General features: G+C 45.4%; 1 long non-coding RNA gene across 1 annotated transcript; it reads right to left on the bottom strand.

The window, feature by feature from the left end:
• Positions 1 to 6,037: 6,037 nt before the first annotated feature.
• LOC109705099 lies at positions 6,038 to 8,455 on the bottom strand. Its single transcript, XR_002214620.1, has 4 exons — positions 8,356 to 8,455; positions 8,190 to 8,258; positions 8,010 to 8,073; positions 6,038 to 6,140 (listed from the first exon to the last, which is right to left on the bottom strand). It is a non-coding gene; the product is annotated as an uncharacterized LOC109705099 (long non-coding RNA).
• Positions 8,456 to 11,670: the final 3,215 nt, after the last annotated feature.

The following is an 11,670-nucleotide window of genomic DNA, read 5'->3' as shown; positions in this document are numbered from 1 at the left end:
GAATGTAATATTTGTTTCTTGAATTTGGTTTAAGAGGAAATCAATATCATGTGTGTTGTATATTTAGCTTAGAGCTTTCGCTTTCCGTTGTTGCTGCCCCGAGCAAGCCTTGTATTTATATATGCAATTCTCTTGTTAATTGCTTAATTATACGTATTGTTAGAGCCTTGGCACGGACAGGGAGGCTCTGTCGTTCGGCGTCTGGTTGACGTGACCGAAACCCGACAATATTGGCGGGGATTGGGCGTGACACGCTATTTTCTTATTTCCGTACTATTTTGTTTTATTCGCATCGGAAATTTTTGAGTTTGGCGTTGTTACACCTATTACCACCCTTGGTGTTTATTACCTTTTAGATCTCGGGATCCATATCTTCAATGGGTATCAGAGCGGGTATATGTGTTGTAATTTCATGGTGGAGGCGGTAGATCATCGACTTCCCGCTCTTCGATTGGAACTAACTATGTTATTGGAAAGTCCCGTATGAGGGCAGCGCGTTTCTTATTGCTTATCGACAGAGCGGGTTTGGCAAGCCATTGAATTCGGATGGAAAACCTACGAAGTTGCTCGAGATGTTACCGCGGTGCGGAAACTCTAGGAATAAGATGGCGAAAAGAGGAAAATGAAACTATCTGTCAGATTTCAACGGGGAAAGGTCATCAATGCCTTTATTCAATGCTTTAAACCAAACTAGAATTTTTCTCGGTCTCGGCTTGCGAACCAGCCAAAGAGATTTGGGACATTGCGAGTTTACACCGGAGGGGTGACAAAGCTGGTGGTTAAGTAAGATTCAAGAAATTGCAAATGCTTACTAGTAGATTTTGATTCATTCGGTATGGAAGAAACATGAACTCTTTTACCGAGTACTATTACTCGGTTTGCAAGAATTGTAAACGACGCTGTGTAACTTGGGCGAGAAAATTCCTGATTCCAAATGTTCGAAAATTTTGAGAACCTTCCCGACCGATTCGTCCTTAAGGTTGCACGTATTGAAACGGTAACATCCTGATGACTCAAGGCTGTAGAAGAATTAGTAGGTGCTCTTCAAAAATTATGAAATGACTTTGTCCTTCTAATTCATCTTCTTCCAAGTCTTTGGTTTAAGCACGTCAGGGAGTGGCTCTAAATAAAAAGAGGAATGTCTCTTCAAGGTATCTGATAGTCAGAGTCGGAGCAAAGCTTGGAGGACTTTGAAAAACAAACTCGCATTTCTTAACAAAGAAGTTTCATCGGAACTTTAGAAGAAGTTCTCCCAGTCTACTTCATCCCAATGACAAACAATCTAAAGGGGGATTCGTCTTCTTCTTCTCGTAAAATCAAAAAATCTGATTAACTCTCAAAAGGCCTCACAAAAGAGAACAAAAAGCAGTGAGAGTCAAATTAATGCTACGAAATGTAGGGGCTTTGGCATATTTAGCATTCTGACTGTCCTTAATAAAAAAGTCTTTGAAGAAGAAGGCGATGCAGCATCATTTGGGACGTACTCCATCATCTGACCGATTCCACTTACGAGGAAGAGATGTAAATGCCACGGCACTTGCTTGCACAGGATTCAACTTTTCATGTGTTTAGCATCTGCTGACGCGGATCGTCCGTTTTGAGACTTAGGGCTTATTTTGGGCATTTTGTATCTAGGGCTTTTGAGGCTAGATTGTTGGGATTAGAAGCTTCCTTTGGCTTGGATTGGAATGATTCTAACTCCCTTTTTAAGCCTTAGAGGGAATTTTTGCACTAGAGGTGAGTTTTCCAAACCTATGCTTGAATAGCTTAATGTTTGGGTAGTTGGTTGTTCGTATGGTTCATGTGACGCATGTTCTTGCACCTCTAGGACACTAGGAGGCTATTGGACATCTTCGTTGGAGCAAACGAAAGGTTTCGTTTACCATCGGTGGGTTTGGCTTCGGGGAAATGGGGCGAGATGGCCCCTATGCTAAATGGGATTTATATGAATTGTAGAGCACTTAAAATGCATGCCTTGTGTATCATGAAAATTTCACTATATAGTAGAGCTATATGAGTAGAATGCATGCATATGGGAAAAGTGTTTATTTTGCAAGTAGAAAAATACATCTCTTATGAGGATTATGACTTGGAATATGTACTTTGGAACATAGTTGCCATGCTTTGACATAGAGAACAAGAGTGTCGCCAAGGGGCACTTGAGACTAGTAAACTGTGAAACTGCAACATAGAGACATATTGATAGGCCACTCCATATCTGCTATATTCCATGTTAGAGACATGATGACATAGGGATAGGCCATTGAGATATTTGATACATTCCATGTTATTAGACATGAGGACTTGGTACTTGCGACAGATCGTTTGATTACTTGCCATTGTGCTCATTCGCACATGCTTGTGAGGGTCGCTCCCTACAAGCCGGCACTCCGCAGATAGCCATCGCGATTCATATTCGCCGTGCGGGATTGGGCGCCGAAGTGGATTGCCGTAGGCCAGGCTCATCCCTAGGGTGGGGGTGATGACTACCACGGGGCCATTAGGCTTGGCACCGGCCAGACAGCCTACGGGTGGGTCTCAGGGCCATAGACAGCCTTTGGGTGGGTCTCTTCAGATTTGACTTCGAGTATTCATGATGACTTAGTGTACTACTTGGACATTAACTAGAATAGTAACAACTGCACTTTACTATTTCGTATTGTGGGCATTATGATAGATGGAGACTTTTACTGCATGCATAGTTGATTTCATACTTATGCTATTTATACTAAGTAGAGATATCATGTTGTAGTAAGTTACATTTTTACTTGTCTTTCGCTTTCCTACATTTATAGTCACTGACATCTATTGTAGCTTTGGGCCTTGTGGTGCATTCACTGAAGTCAGTAATTACCCACTGGGAACTATTCTTAATAGTTCTCACGCCCCAGTTTCTATGTTTCCTTTTCAGAGCCTTCGGCACCGGCAGAGGCACGGGATCGCGGCAAGGGTGTCGCGTAGCTAGCTCGCGGAGAGTTCTTTTGCCTAGGTGGTTTACTCCTCTATTTTATATTTTGAGGGAGTGTGAGGTTTTTGTACCCTGTATAGAGAGACCACCGTGTACTCCTTTTAGCACTTGTTATGGGATCCCTATTGTACTTACTTTATGTTTTATTTAGTGGATTTACAGTTTTAACCTTATCCCTTGTTGTAGCGTTTAGACTTTTATTATGCTCTGATACTACTAGACGTCTCGTATTATTGCTTTTATTATTGTTGTTTTTAGACGCCTTATACGTTGTAGACATATGGCGGGTCTGGGCACGTGCCGGGCGGGCTTCCGCTGGGTCCCGGGGCGTGACATATTCATGGCTCAAAAGAGCCATCAATGCCTCTAGGGAGCACAAAGCTCCCATTTCCTAAACCAAAATCCAAACCCTAGAGGAAAAATCTACAAAACTTACCTCTAGTCCAAGCTCCACCAAGATTCTCCTTGTTGGAGAGCTCCTAGAACCTCCAAAGCCTCCAAATCCTCCTCCTCTTCTCTTCTTCTTCTTCTTCTCCAAGTCCTAGAGCATGGGTTCTAGAGAGAGAAAGAGAGGAAATGGGAGAGAAGGGTGAAAATGGCTGTGGAAGAGAGGGGTGAGTCATATATAGTGTTGTAACAATTGCACTTAAGCCCCTCCACTTGTTTCCACTTGAACTGCCCAGACTGGGCATTTTTCGCCTTCGGGGACCGGTCTCCCCGCCTAGGGACCGGTTCCCGAACGGGGGTTTTCCAGGACTTAGCCAAATTTTTCGAGTTTTCGGCTGTTGCGCAGCGAGGGACCGGTCTGCCCGTCAGGGACCGGTCTCCCGAGGACCGGTCTCACCACCAGGGACCGGTTGCCTCAGGATTTCCTGGCAGGCTACGCGCACGGGGACCGATCTCTCATTCAGGGACCGGTCCCCGAGAGCTCAAAATCTAGGACTTAGCCAGATTTCCAAATTTGCTCTCCGGGTCCCTTTTTGCTCCGTATATGAACTCCAATGCACTTAGGGTTCATTCTAACTCGTTCAATTCCGCGTTCCGCTCGTTGTGACGGAACTCGGCACGATTTACGAGGGATGTGGAGTGTTACACGGCCAATCCAAGGAAGCTCCGTATCTCCATGACGCTCGTCGGTCTCGGCCAATCCTTGATTGCTTCAATCTTCTTAGGATCCACGGCTATACCCGATCCAGAAATCAAGTGTCCAAGGAAGGCTACCTCTTGAAGCCAAAATTCACATTTCTTCAACTTGGCGTAAAGCTCCTTTTCCCGGAGTACTTGGAGTACAATTCTCAAATGCTCCTGGTGATCTGAATCACTTCGAGAGTAGACCAAAATGTCGTCGATGAACACCACGACGAACCTATCCAGGTAAGGCTTAAAGACACGGTTCATCAGATCCATAAAAGCTGTCGGGGCATTAGTAAGCCCAAACGGCATAACTGTGAACTCGTAATGCCCATACCGTGTCCTGAAAGCCGTCTTTGAAACGTCCTCGGGCTTAATCTTTAACTGGTGGTATCCCAACTGTAAGTCTATCTTGGAATACACACACGATCCCTGAAGCTGATCAAACAAGTCGTCGATCCTCGGCAACAGATACTTGTTCTTGATCGTGACCTTATTGAGTTCACGATAATCCACACAAAGGCGAAGTGATCCGTCCTTTTTCTTGATGAACAGAACAGGTGCTCCCCAGGGTGAAACGCTTGGTCGAATGAAGCCTTTATCCAGCAAATCCTGCAATTGTGCCCTCAGCTCCCTCAGTTCTGCCGGTGCCATCCTATAGGGTGCCTTTGAGATTGGGGTAGTCCCAGGGACGAGGTCTACCACAAACTCAATCTCCCTATCAGGAGGCATACCCGGTAGCTCAGCTGGAAACACATCCTGGAACTCCCGCACCAACGGGATATCCTCGATCCTAAGGGTGTCATCCTCGCCCCTCAGCACAACACTAGCCAAATAAGCTACGCAACCTCTGTTGATCAGCTGCCTAGCTCGAGATGAGCTGATCGTCGTCGCAAACAGCAAACTCCGGCATCCACTAAATACCACCTCGGTCTGCCCCGGTTCTCTAAAAGTAACCGTGCGATTCTTGCAATCAATCGTGGCATAGTACTTGGTCAACCAATCCATGCCCAAGACCACGTCAAAATTTCCGAGCTTGCGCAAAGCTAGCAAATCTATAGGCATGATCCAATCTCCTACCCACACAGGGCAACTGGGGCTATACTCTCTAATATCCAAAACGTGGACGGGTACAACAACATGTCCCGTTTGCAACAAAGGAACCAATGGATGCCATGCAACTCGGCAAACAGCCGATCTATGAATGAATGCGATGCACCGGTATCAAATAAAGCACGAACTCTAATGCTATCAAGTAAAATGATACTTGCAACCACATCCTCGGCTGCTGCCGCCTCCTCAGTCTGAGCGGCATACATGCGCCCACTCGGGGCCTGTCGACATCCCTCGCTCTGACACTGGACGGGTGGCCGCCCAGGCTGGTACTGTGTCGACGGAGTCCCGTGGCTGACGGCTGGTAGAGTCGGTGCCGATGCAGTCGACGGTGCCGGTGAAGAGCCTCTCGGGCACTCAGTACGGACGTCGCCCTCCTGGCCACACTGGAAGCACCTGCCCACCCGTTGTGGACACTGCGGTGGGTAATGGGGGCCACCGCAGATGACACACGGGAAAAGCCGGCGCCGATCGGATCCTCCTCGATGCGCTGCTGAGCCGCGTCCACGCTGCTGGCTTCTCGGGTGTTTCGGCGGCCTCATAGAGTGCATCTGACTCGCACCCTCAGCCGCAGGCCTCTTGGCCTTACCCTTGTGTCATGCCCGGGTACCAGCGGAAGCATATCCGGTCGCGTGCACAGATCCGCCGTGTACACCACAACTCAAGTATACACAAGGCGTCTACAAATTATATAGTAAAAGCATATAATTCTAACCAGGTAATCAGAGCAAGACTTGTAAGTTTAAACTTATACAATCCAAACCTTACTACAGGAAATAAAAATACAGTACAATTTACAAAAATTTAATATACATCTCTGTACTAAACTATATAAACTGGTGGAGGTCATCTAGTACACGTCCAAAAAGGCTCTAACTAGCCGCAGACCCCTTGCCAAGAACCCTAGCCTTTCCCGCGGTGGAAGGCTCTGTAAAAGCAACAACAAAGAGGGCGTGAGAACTATTAAACAATAGTTCCCAATGGGTAAGCCGCCGAGAGTGGCGAAGTACACCACTAGGTCCACTGTGGCATGAGTAGATAACAATAAATAACCAAGTAAATGCAGATAATGCAATAAGCAATTACATGCAACAAATATTAAAATAAACTACTCATGCTATTTACCCAACAATAAAATATACATCAATAGATTGCAGGTATCAATTATCATGATAGATTCCATCAATCATATTACTTGACAATTTAACCAAACATAGACCAGATTGTATGCAAGATAATTCACTTTACTGAAATTACAGATGATATCATGTAATTATCTTTTTCATTAGCAAGAAATAAACATAATGTCATTCATTATGTTGCTAACTAGTCAGGATGTCGACTTCTAGGTTATTCATCACTAAGCTCACTTTAGATGTCAACTTTCTAGTATGTTCATCAATAAGTTCACTTAACCAAAGACATAAAGTAACTTTACTACTATGTCCAGCTAAGGTTAAAGTACTTGACATAACCCAATTTCCAACAGACTTACACAAGGTAAGTTCGAGCCGCGCCGTGCCTAATGGCCCCGTGGTAGTCAACATCCCCACTCGAGGAATGAGCCTCCCCCACGGCATACCATTTCGGCGCTCACTTCGTACATTTGCGAGCATCTGTCGCTAAGCTGTTCGGGAGTGCTGGCTTGGGGGGGAGCGACCCCGCAAGCGTGTGCGAACGCGCACAATGGCATGTAAATCGTAGTCCATAGTACCAATCTCACAACAGCATCATGTCCTTGACATGGTATCTCAACTCAAGCCACTCCGGAACACGGGGCTTGGGGGGCGCGACCCCCGCAAGCATGTACGAAAGAGCATAATGGCATGCTAGCTATAGTCCAGGGTACAAATATCTCAACGACATCATGTCTCTGACATGGAATCTCAACTCGACCCAAGGTCGGCACTGTAGTACCCAATCATAAGTCACTATCAACAACTTGTTGATATGATTCTACCAATAACTAGTATAACTTAACAAGTTAAGGCTTCACATCACGCTAGTGATTCTATTGGGCTATACCTGGTCAGTCATTCACAATCTCTCACTACTCCTTACACATAAGGAAGGTGGTTTACTAATGTTCTGTTCATAGACTCATGGCACATAACCTGAAGTTCAGTATAAACTTCTATTACTTGAAGCAACCAAATATGAAACAATCACCTCTACTTGACTATACACGTATGTCATCATATTTAAATCTAGTTATCTACTAGATTATATTCAGTTGTATATCATTCAATTATGCCATCATATAAACTTCTAGTTACTTACTAGAATATATACCACAATATGAATCTTTCATGTGAATGAAGGAATATAAACGATAAAATACTTTTCACGTGATCTCCACACCATTCCTTCTACAATTAGGAATCCATATGCAACACAAGCCTTTACCTGATCTTTCAGAGTTTAGCCATTATACTTGTTAGATAACATTGCATAGCTCAATCCTAAGTACATCAGTCTCTTTGTTGTTCAACAGAACTAATTGGTCCATTCACGAATTTACCATTCTATCCTCATGGATAACATCAAGCCAAATTGCATATGCAAGCTACTAGTATCATGAATCCATAGTACTTAACAGGTAACCATGTAGAATGGACAAGTCATGAATCTTTCATTACCATTTAGAGATACTATCATTTCCGATATGATCTACATATCAGTGCATGTCTCAATGCCTTAAACTATACATATATTCACATGAATATGAAATAACTTCAACTCAGATGTCAAAGAAGACATAGAGGAAATTCACCCATTTCGGGAAGGTCTGACCCACCTATCACCAAGCTCAATCCAGCTAAAAGGAGTCCCGAACCCTGCTCAACGGAGCCTCGACGCAGCTGAAAACGAAACACGAAAAGCGCATCAAAACTACGGCCGAAATGTCCAATTTCGGTACAATTTGCACTTAGTACAAAGTAATAACTTGAATCCCTGTTTTGGGTTCAGTTAATACCTCAAATTAAGTTTCCAAAAGGCCCTCCAATGCCAGTCGAAGACAGTCCAAGAGTCAATTACCCTCTCGCTGCGAACAATACCGAAACGACGTCAATATAGTCGCTTATAAGCTATAATAGTCGAATTCCTGCAATTTCAGCCTTCTAACTGAAATTCTTGCTTACCTCAGGGTAGAACACCTTCTAAACTAGCCTCCCAGGTCACCAAAAGAGCTTAATGTGATTCGCAAACCTGCTGGGAAGAGAAAAGCTCAAACTGCATCAATTCGCTCGATTAATCCGCGTATAGGCCGAAATAACTTCATAAATAGCGGAACATCTCCAATAAGCTTCAAAGTAGCTTATCCCAGGTCTAAGGAGGTTCAATCACAGCTAATTAACTCATATTTAATAGCTGAATTCTCAGTTTAAGTCAGTTGGAAGCAAAAACTCAAAATCACTAATCAAATCGACGAATAGAACGCCGATAACGGAAAAATAGAATCGTTTACCTTCTCAAGCTTCCAACCAGCAACTCACTGGTTTGGTGCTGCGAAAAACCTTTCAAAATACCCTCTCACAAGTCCACAAAGGCTCAGTGACACTCGCAAGCAGCGAAGAACAAGCGAGGCGACGAAATCGAGCTAAATCATTGATTTCTATGTAGAGAGAGAAAACTTCTAGAGAGAGAGAGTAAGAGAGGTGCAAGGCTGCTTCTCAGAGCTCTAGCATCATCCACAAGGGTCCAGGGGTCGTGCTGGGTAGATAAGGATAGAGACAAGATGTGAAATTACTTAAATAACCTTGCTGCCACGTTTCTGCTAGTCTGTACCGGTACAAGGTGATGGCTGTACCGGTACAGCAAGCAGAAAAATACTGATTTCGCCAAATCAATGCACTTTCTTACTTTTAACCCTCCAATCACTCTCTAACTTGTCCAAAAACTTGTCCAAACCCTTTAGAATGTGTAGGGCAGTTTCATTTACCATTTCCCACGTTCGAACTTCGTAATTGACCAAATTCGAAGCACTGTAATAGATAAATGCATTTGCGATGCACTTTTCCATTTCTAGTTACTTATTTACTCTAGTAACTTATCAAAAACCTTTCAATAGTCTTGCAAAAGTCATAGACCAGTTCCAAAAGCCGATCCAACCCTCGAACTTGCCAAGAGGCTCAAGATTCAGTATATTACACCTTGTCCCTAGCCTCACGCTGCTCCTGGACATCCGCCGCGCCGCTCTCCACAATGAGCGCGCGATTCACCACCTCCCGGTAGGTTTGGAGGTTAGAGGATTGCACAAACCGGAAGATAGACGGTCTCAATCCTCGCTTGAAGATGCGGGCCTTGTCCTCGTCGTCCCACACGACGAAAGGCACGCAATGCAGAAGCCGAGAAAACTCTCGCTCGTACTCGGCTACAGTCCGGTCGCCTTGGCGCAAGTTGCGCAAATCCTGCTCCATCTTCCGCTTGACGCTGGTCGGGAAGTAGTGCGCCAACAGAAGCTCCTTGAACCTCGTCCAAGTAATAGCCGTCAAGTCAGTGCTGGGATGCTCCTGAAAATCCAACCACCAGCGGCAGGCCTCACCGTCCAAGTGGTGGATGGCGAGCCAAACTCGATCCCTCTCCTCCACGAAGGTGTCACGGAAGAGCTTCTCCATATGCATCAACCACTTCTCCACAATCCAGTGGTCGACCTTCTCGCCATCGAAGACTCGGGGACTGCACCTCCTGAACTCATTGAGGCGCTCCATCAGTCTGACTCGCTCCGCCCCCTCAACCAAAGTAGGAAAAGCAGCTCCAACCGGAGGCCTCTGCACAGGTGGTGCCGCCAAAACCTCCTCCTGGGGTACGGCCGCAGGCGCCGCACGCGAAGAACTAGGCGCGGGGGACGGCGCTCTCGGTGCAACGTCCACAACTGGTGCTGGCGGTGTAGGGCCCTGCGTCTCCTTAGAAGCTGCTACCTGCTGCAGAAGTAGATCCTCCAGGCGCTTCATCCGCGCCTCCTGTCGGCGCGCCGCCTCAGTCTGCTGTCGGGCCGCCTGCGCCTACTGAGTGACTAAGTCGGTGAGGGCCGCAAGTTGGCCCCTCAACTCACGGATCTCGCCAGATCCGGAGGTAGCGGAGGTCTCAACCTCCTCAAAGTTTGCCGCATTTTCCGCCCTGGCAGATTGGGAACGAGTAATCGGCATTGTCACTACAAAACATAAAAGCGCAAGTTAGTAAAACCCACACCATCGCATCCCCGCTCAAAAAGCAATACCCAAATCATGCGAAAGTAAAGAAGTGTTCTTCACCACTAACTCCCGATGTTACGTTGTCGGCCGCCAACGTAACCCTCCGCAAAGTTAGGTGTTATACACTTCAATTTAACTCCACTTTCTAGAGTTATCCAAGAAACCCAATCAAGATACTTTCACTTACAAGTCGAATAGACCTCGTCTCTCGCGAGCCTATTTCCTATAGTCCAACCGGCCTAAGGTTTACTAGGTTCCCTAAGATTCAACCCTAGACTCTGATACCAAATTAATCTATCACGACCCGAGGCTCAGCGGAAGCCTACCCGGTGCGTGTCCAGACCCGCCATACGTCTAAAACATATAAGGCGTCTACAAAATTTTCGATAGATAAAACAATAAATAAAGCGGTAATAAAAGGCAACTAGGAGTATCAGAGCACGATATAATACTAAGTTCTACAACAAGAGAAAGGACATAAAGCTGAAAGTCTACTAAATAAAAACATAGAGTAAGTTCAAAAGGAATCCCATAACAAGTGCTAAAAGTAGATACATAGGTGGTCTCTATACATGGGTACAAAACCTCTCACTCTCTCAACTACAAAAGAAAGAGCGAACCACCTAGGCAACGAACCGCTCCTCACTAGCTAGCTATGCGATCCCCTTGCCGTGATCAGGTGCCTCCGCCGGTGCAGAAGGCTCTGAAAAGTAAACCATAAAACAGGGGCGTGAGAACTATTAAAAATAGTTCCTAGTGGGCAATTACTGACTTCAGTGAATGCACCACAAGGCCCAAGCTACAAGGAAAGGGTCAGTGTCTAAGAACGTACGAAAGCGAAAGGTAAGTAGAATGCAACTTACTACAACATGATATTTCTACTTAGCATGAAAGGTATATGTCACGCCCCCGCCCCGAGCCCGCTATGAATTTGGTCCGGATCGAGCGCGGCGAACGGACGCCGAACAGACAGAGTCTCCCCTGTCCGCCCAAGGCTCAAGCGACGAGATCATGTACACAAGTTCCCAGGAAAAACACTCGTTTACATACATGATCAAACAATGATAGCGAGAGCACAAACAGTGCTAAACAAACAAGAGCAAGCAACACATGTAAGGCATACAAGTGATAAAAGAGAGAGATGTACTTATATATTAATCCATTTAAATTTATACAATTATTACAACTTGTATTCTTCCAAAACTATACAATGTATACACAATCCTCTCAACCTCACCCTATACATCATCTATGCTCAAACAT

Source organism: Ananas comosus, unplaced genomic scaffold (assembly GCF_001540865.1).
Source record: "Ananas comosus cultivar F153 unplaced genomic scaffold, ASM154086v1, whole genome shotgun sequence".
NCBI lineage: Eukaryota > Viridiplantae > Streptophyta > Magnoliopsida > Poales > Bromeliaceae > Ananas > Ananas comosus.
The sequence above is the reverse complement of the archived record's forward strand: the minus strand, read 5'-3'. Positions and strand labels throughout refer to the sequence as shown.